This window comes from Pinus tabuliformis, chromosome 1_1 (genome assembly GCF_031772625.1).
Source record: "Pinus tabuliformis cultivar Carrire ecotype Pingquan chromosome 1_1, CPIR1, whole genome shotgun sequence".
Lineage (NCBI taxonomy): Eukaryota > Viridiplantae > Streptophyta > Pinopsida > Pinales > Pinaceae > Pinus > Pinus tabuliformis.
This window is the reverse complement of record NC_142297.1, coordinates 108,597,691-108,605,447: the sequence shown is the minus strand read 5'-3', so window position 1 is coordinate 108,605,447 and position 7,757 is coordinate 108,597,691.

The window sequence follows — 7,757 nt, the reverse complement described above, 5'->3', positions numbered from 1 at the left end:
GTTTACCACTTCTGCAATCAAAAAGGGTGGTTCCTTTGCTATTTCCATGGAAAAGGCTATCATATGAAAGATCAGTTCATTTACACCTTAACTTTCTTTTGGCTGATACTATAAACTATTAATGTCACACAGCGTTTCCGCAGCTCACACAGGGTTTCCGCAGCTGATCCCAGTTTCCGCAGCCAATCCCAGATTCCGCAGCTGTTTTCTTAAATGCTATGTTCCAGGTGTCCTCCGGGTAGAAGAGCCACATGGGCAAGTTTGTGGGATCAAGGACATGGTGTGTGTCCTTCCAGCTCATCCAAACCGGTCATCAAAACCCGTGGTCAACAAGGAGGCAAATACGGTCAAACTGAACTAAAGGCAGAACCGGAAGGGCTTAAGTCTATGAAATGGTCAAATAGTCATGATAATGGTTATAGACTGTTTTTTTTTCATCAATAAAACTATTTTGCTCTGCAGATAAAAATAAAAAATAAAAAAATTTGATGATCAAACTGCACTTTCCGCAGTCAGCCCAAACTTTCCGCAGCTGTTTTGTTAAACTCTAGGTTGCAGATGTCATCAAGCAAAACAAGTCACATGGGTAGCTGGGGGAATGTCAATACATGGATGGTGTCCTATTCATTCGGTCAAATTTGATGAAAAAGACCCCGGTCAAAAGGAAGTCAAATTGTGTGTTATCACAAAGTCGCCACACTAAGTCGCTGCATGTCAAGAAAAAATAATAATTTTGAATCAATGAAATGAACAAGTTATTTTCTCACTTTTCTGAAGGTATTGATTAATTTTGGACTGATAATGAAAAATGAATGGCTAACTTTGTATCCAAGATTTTTAGCTACAGAACTGTGCACATTCCGCAGCTAAAGTCCAATTCCGCAGCCAGAAAAACCTCATTGTTCAAATCAGCCTATCTTTCTCATACAAAATCAGATTTTGATGATTTAAGTATCGTTGGAAAGATCTCAACAAGATCTATATAATGAGAAATCTATCATTAGAGTTTGAAATGGCAAATAATGAAATAAATTGCTGAAAAGAAGCAACATCAACTTGAGGCACCAATTTCAAAGCAGGTATAAATTCTTTTGATTTTTCCTTTGAGAACTTGTTTCATTGATACAAATTCTTAGTTTTGTGTGTAAATATCATAACTAGAGAGATTGATCACCTCTCTCCTTTGATAATCTTACATTCCATTGCAGAAGAAGTATTAGTTTTTTTTGCAGGTTCCAAGAGGAAGGACAAATGACTACAAGAGAATGGTGTCTCTCTAAGAGACCAATTTGTTTCATAAGAGGATGATCAACAACAAAGAGGAAATATGCTGATGCAAAATCAGATCCAAACACTTGAAAAACTTTGAGATACTATTGTCTCCATCACATCCATCCATCACATCCATACTTCATAATAAACCATTCACCTCATTCCACTCCATATTTTTCACTTACATTCACATACACTTTCCATCTCTTTTTGTTCATTCATAACCCACAAATAAAAGCAAGAGGCTCATTCACATGCTTATTGCCATTGCCATTTCTGTTCTCCATTTCCATCTTCCATTTTCATTTTCCATTCCTTGTCATTTTCATTCCGCAAATAAGCCCTGCTTCAATGCAAATTATTGAGTCCATAGTCCTTTGAGTCTAATTTCTTTGTAAAAACACCTTGAGGCTTGCATGCCTTAATGGAAAGTCCTCATGCTGACAAACAATGGGAATACATTAATGTCCCTTGTTCGTTAGATCTTCTAGGCGACTCGACATCAGCAAATTCATTCGTACCTAGCAAGATGTGTTTGGGCATCTTGACTCTCATTGTCATCAATGGTGAGAGTTCTCGTGTTGACTAGTGGCATCCATTAATGGCCACTAAGCCAACAATTTCCTACTATGTTCGACATCAGAACATCTTTTCACATAGTAGGAATTGTGCCAATGAGTTTTGAAGACATGAAGACTATTATTTTCAGCATTTTGGAGCAGATTCAACAAGTTTTAGTAGAAGCAATAAAAAGTCATCTTATCTCTCTATCCATGACCCCTCTTGTTCAACCACTTGAAGAAGAATATGATCAGAATTTTTCAGCCACCACACATACAACTCATCCATTCCAAAGGGTAAGTGAAGGTACGTCATTTTCTAACTTTTGACCATAGAATTCCATAAAAATCTAGAATGATAATTGTTGGAAAAACATTTCTCTTCCTCATTTCATAAAATTGCCAATACCATCAGTTGGGGGGGGGATATATTCATATTCATATCTTGCCATGTCCATATCATATTCAAGAGCTCACATACTTTCAACATATATTAATTATTACATTGCTATTATGAGCATACAATGGCTTTTGAAAAAGTGCTTAAAGGATAAATTGGATACAAACAAAATCATGGTTGTCACACAAGAACCAACCATCATGCAATCCAATAAAGATTTACTTTGCAACAATAATCAAAATATCATTATGCAAAGTTCAAAGATCAAAATAGAAGGCAACAACAAAAAAAAGATGGTTTTAACACAAGAATCAACCATGTTGCAATTCAAGTGAAACACTTTGCATAAATATGAAGTTATCAAATGATATCATGCAAAGTTAAGCCAAAGCTCAAGGATCAAAAGAGTTAATGTAATATATATTGCATGAGGACATGCAATAGCTTCAGTTGGGGGGTATGTTGAGTCTTGAAAATGTCATTCATTTCCATTATACTTTCACTATTATGTCCATTATATCACCTCCATTTCACTACTATGTCACCACATTCATCCCACTTTCATTATCATTGGGCCACCTTTATGTTTTTCCAATCTTTATTATTTCTAAGCCTTTTAAGTGAATTTGTGGTTAAACATTAGAAAATAATGTGCATATGCTTATACCTAACAAATGGGTTGTGGTTGTTGACATGTGTAGGTTGAAAGGAGACTTCTAGAAGACCCTTATGTGGCACTCTAAGGCCAAATTCGAATTTGGTTGGAAAGAATCATGGGATCATGAGGATATGTGTCACATCTCCTAATTGTATTGTAACTCTAAGAAGACATGTGTCTTATCAGTTCCTATTTTGATTAGGACTCTAGAGGTAGAGGGAGAGATTCATGGATTCTCATTAATGAGATGGCTCTCATCTTTTTGTATAAATAGGAGATCTCTCTCCTTCATTTGTTAGTCTTTTTAGTCTTTTAGTTTCTAGTTCTCAAGTTTGTAGTTCTTCCTTGATGGCTTTTGAAAGCTTTTGTACTTTGTACTTTTGAAGAAATTGAATAAATCTTTGATGTTCTCAACATGGAAGGAGATGTGAAGTAGATGTCATGGAGCATATTAGGATGTAAGGTAGAGTAGATTTCATTTTGTAAATATTGCTTTGTAGAATGTAAGGTAGATTAGATTTTTCATTCATGCAATTTTAATTCATGCAAGTGTGTTCAATTTTGCTTTGATTTCATAACTAGTGCATGTGTGATCATCTTGTCTATGTTGCTGACCTTTATTTTTCTGCAGTTTGATTTTCATTAGTATCATTTCTTTAACTTGCACTTTACTTTCTGCTCTTAGATATAAAGTTGTTCATCTATAGATGGTTCTTTTTCCATAATCAAATAACTTTATTAGAGCCAAAATATCACTTAGTACAGCTTGGTTTAGTTTTCTCTAAGACTCACATTGCTGACTTGTTCATAACTATTCTCACATGATAAATCTAGCTGAAAGGCAAAAAGGTTAAGAAAAGGTTAAAGTAGTGTGATTTGTCTCCTTTATGTAGTGTCACTTAGATTTCACATTTCATTTTCGTTTTAAATCAGCAGCAGAGATACTGGGCCGATGTCATTAGTCCTTTATTTGAAGTCTTTATTTTCCTTTAAGCATTTGATTTCATAGGTGGTAGGGGGCCCCTGCCTTGTATAGTTGTCATTTTATTTTTGCATTTTATTTCACCATGTATATTAGCTGTACATAAATTGCTTTCAAGTTGATTGTAGATTAGTGATGCACATAGCCTTTTAATGAACTAATGACATGATAGAATCATCTTGTCCTTTCGCTGAAGCAGCAAGGATACTGGGTCTCATAGTCATTCTCTCATTATTTGATTATTGCATTTTATTTCGATTGAACTAGTTGCATTAAACACTTTAGAAAACCAACAAGAACAAAACCCCAAAAACAACATAAACTATAAAACAACGAAGTAAGAGAAAGGTTAACTAAGCACATATAGTGCACCACACTTCGTCAGTTTACGATACCCGGATTGATAATTTATGTAGAGCAATTTAAGACATTAAATTGACTAGACAATGACCTAGCACGGTCCCTTCAGTCATAAAAAGTTCACATTTTTCCAGACTGAGGGATAGGCTCATTTCAATACACTTGTCCAAAACTTTTCCTAGGTTAGATAAAGCTTCCTGAAAGTTAGAACCATAAGGAGTAAAATCATCCATATATATTTCCACTGCATCATGAACCAGTTTAGAAAATATACTCAATACTACTCTCTGGAAAGTGGCTGGAGCATTGCACAAACCAAAAGGAAGGATCTGATATGCAAAGGTACCCCAAGGACAAGTGAAAGTGGTTTTATCTTGGTCTTCCGAGCTGCTTTGAATTTGATTGTACCCGCTAAGCCCATCTAGGAAGGAGAAAAACCTTTTTCCCACCAAACCATCTAACACTTGATCTATGAAAGGCAAAGGAAAATGGTCCTTTTTAGTGGCTTTGTTTAATTCCCGATAATCGACACAGATTCTCCACTTACCATTTTTCTTGGGCACTAGCACCAAAGGAGATACCCATTCATTGTCAGAGATGGGGTAGATGAATCCCGCATCAAGTAATTTCTGCAACTCTTCCTTGACAATGTCCTTAAGTGCTGGATTCATCCTCCTTCGAGGCTGTCTGACTGGTTTGCAATCTTCCTTAATGTATATATGATGAGTACATACTGAAGGGTGCACTCCTTTCATCTCCTTGTAACTCTAGGCGAAGGCATCTAAGTGTTTTCTCAATAAGCTGCACAGCTCCTCCTGGGAAGTGGATCGGGATGGATCGATTTTCAATGTTCTTTCTGGGCCGAACTCTATATTCTTAACATGGAGAGAGGTCAGGTTGGCCACACAGAGATCAGTTAAGGGATTTCCTTGGGTTTCTTTCATTATATCTTCTAATGACAAGGTACTAGGGGTGGATTCTGAATTAGATTTTCAATGATATCATCCTCATTTTGCGGTTCCCCCCCATGGCAGTTTCTAATGCACAGAGTGGTGCAGAATAGACTTCATCCTCATCCTCCTCCTCCAACCAGAGGGGTAGATCATGTTCTAGAAAGGGTTGGACAGGAGGGTATAGGATTAACTACTTGGACATATGCCCGTTCTTGATGGTCATGTTCCCAGCCTGACAGATGATATAGGCATTGGCAGTAGCCAACTAGGGTCTTCCCGGGATGAGAGGATACCCAGTGAGCTTTGCCTTCGGGTGGAGAACTAAGAAATCAGCAGGGTACTCCCAATAATCAATGGAGACCATCACATCTTCCACAATCCCGTCAGGGGTCATGGTGGAGCAGTCAGCTAGCTGCAGTACTGTCTTAGTCTTCCTCAAGGAGCCATGGAGGTTAAGTTTGAGCATGGTGTACTTTGTCATCACATTAATGGTAGCTCCCAGATCAATTAAGGTATGTGGGATCATGGTGCCATTGATGTGGACATCAACTAATGGGCTTCTAGGGTCTAGATATTTTGGACAGATTATTGCCCCAACATCAGGTCAGACAGTTGTTCTATGACATTGATGGTTGGAACATCTCTCTTGCGCCTGCCTGGATGCCTAAAGCACTTCTCTTTGATCATCCTATTGTATATAGGCACATCTTTTATGGCTTGGAGAAGTGGTATCTTGACACATAACTGTTTCAATTCTCCCAGAAGTTCAGTTTCTTCTGGGGTGGGCCATGTTGTCTCGGATAGTCTCTCAGGAAAGGGTGGAATTTCTTTAGGTTCACTTTCCTCTTTATCTTCCTCAACCTCCCTAGGGGGAGGCTGGCTATCTTGGAGAACTGTCCCAGATCACAGGTTAATCTCCTAAATCTCAATAGCATAAGTTGGGCATGATGGTTCCCCACTATATATTTGTTGAGCCTGTCTATTCTTTGGGTTTGGGTTTGGCTGGGCAGGCATTTGGGGTTGCCTTGGTGGAGCAGGAGGCAATGGTTGTGGTTGAGCAGGTGGTGGAGGCAAAAGAGTGGGAGGAGAGTTGTACTGGGGCCTCCAACCCTAATGAGATGCATTCCACTGAGGTTGTGGCTGAGCATAGGATTGAAATGAATGAGAAGTTGGTTGGGCATGATATTGAGATGGAAAGGACTAGGGAGGAGGTGTGGACCAGGAAGGATGAGCAGGAGGGCCCCAAGAAGGTATGGGAGTGACTTGGTTGGGGGTGTAGTATGCCTGGGATGCCCCTTGCATCCCCTGCTGGTATGGTATAGGTCCATGCGGTCTCCTTTGGTTCAGGAAATAGAGTGGTTCAGTGGATCCTTCAGCCCCCTGGTATACAGCTTTAAGTCTGGGCAAGGAAGGGCACTTATCTGTAGAATGATCTTCTTCACAGACTAAAAAAACCTCTATAGAGTTAAATAGAAATTCGTTCCTAGGATGCCTCCTAGTGCACCAAGGACAAAAAATGGCCAAAGCCCTCTCTGCTTCCTCGCATTTCCTTTTGATATGCAAGGTATCCATTTGCATGGCAAGAGTATATAACATCTCACTCTTGAAGTCTTCTAGCATGTTTCCAAGTTCACCTTTGATGGATGAATTGGATGTGGAGGTACTGGCTATGGGTTGACTCCCCCTACCTCTCTTTCTGGCTGCTCTAGAATGGTTTCCAAAAATAGTATTTATGTCCTCACAAGGTAGTTGGTAGATGTCTCCCCCGGCCAGTAGATGTCTCCCCCGATAGATGGAGAGTGTCTAGAAGGTCTTCTGAAATTCCCCTGAGCAGGACCAACTTCAGAGATTCAGGGTCAAGTGTGCACCTGGCCCTTTTGTAACTGAACTGGAACCTCTCTTCATAATCTTCCAAGGATTCATCACTTTCCATGGTCATTCAAAAGATTTCTTCCATGGTATCTTTTGACGTACAGTAGTCTCGATATTTGTTGTTAAAGGCTTGCTGCATCTGAGCCTAAGTGGTGATACTATTGCCAGGTAACCCCATGAACCAGCGCAATGCTGCATCCTTGAGAGTAGAAGGGAATAGTTTCAATTTTTGCTCATCTTTTGCATAGTCATAGGTTCGACAGATAACAACAAACTCAAACAAGAAGGTGTTAGGATCTTCTGTAGTCAAACCATGGAAGTGAGGTAGGTCTGAGGGATTTATATTCTTCATTTTGGTGTCCCCATTGGGCTCCCGGATGGGAAAGGTACCCTCTATTCTTTCTCCATTCCCCCTAGCATTTCTGTTTTCAGCCATTGTCTCAGGAGGGATGTTTTCTTCTTCTTCTTCCCCTATAGGCTCTTCAAATATCTCTGGTTGTTCACTTAAAGGTTCTTCTTGATCACTACCACTGAAGAAGAGAGAAGGTTGGCTATGTGATGTAGTGGGGGTGTTGGGCAAGAATTTTCCTGAATTATCTCTATTCCTACGAGGCATGAAAGGAAATCTTTTGGTTGGTTTTTTTTTCATTGATTGTACCTACAAAATTGAAATTGATTGAACAAACAAATTGCAACTAAC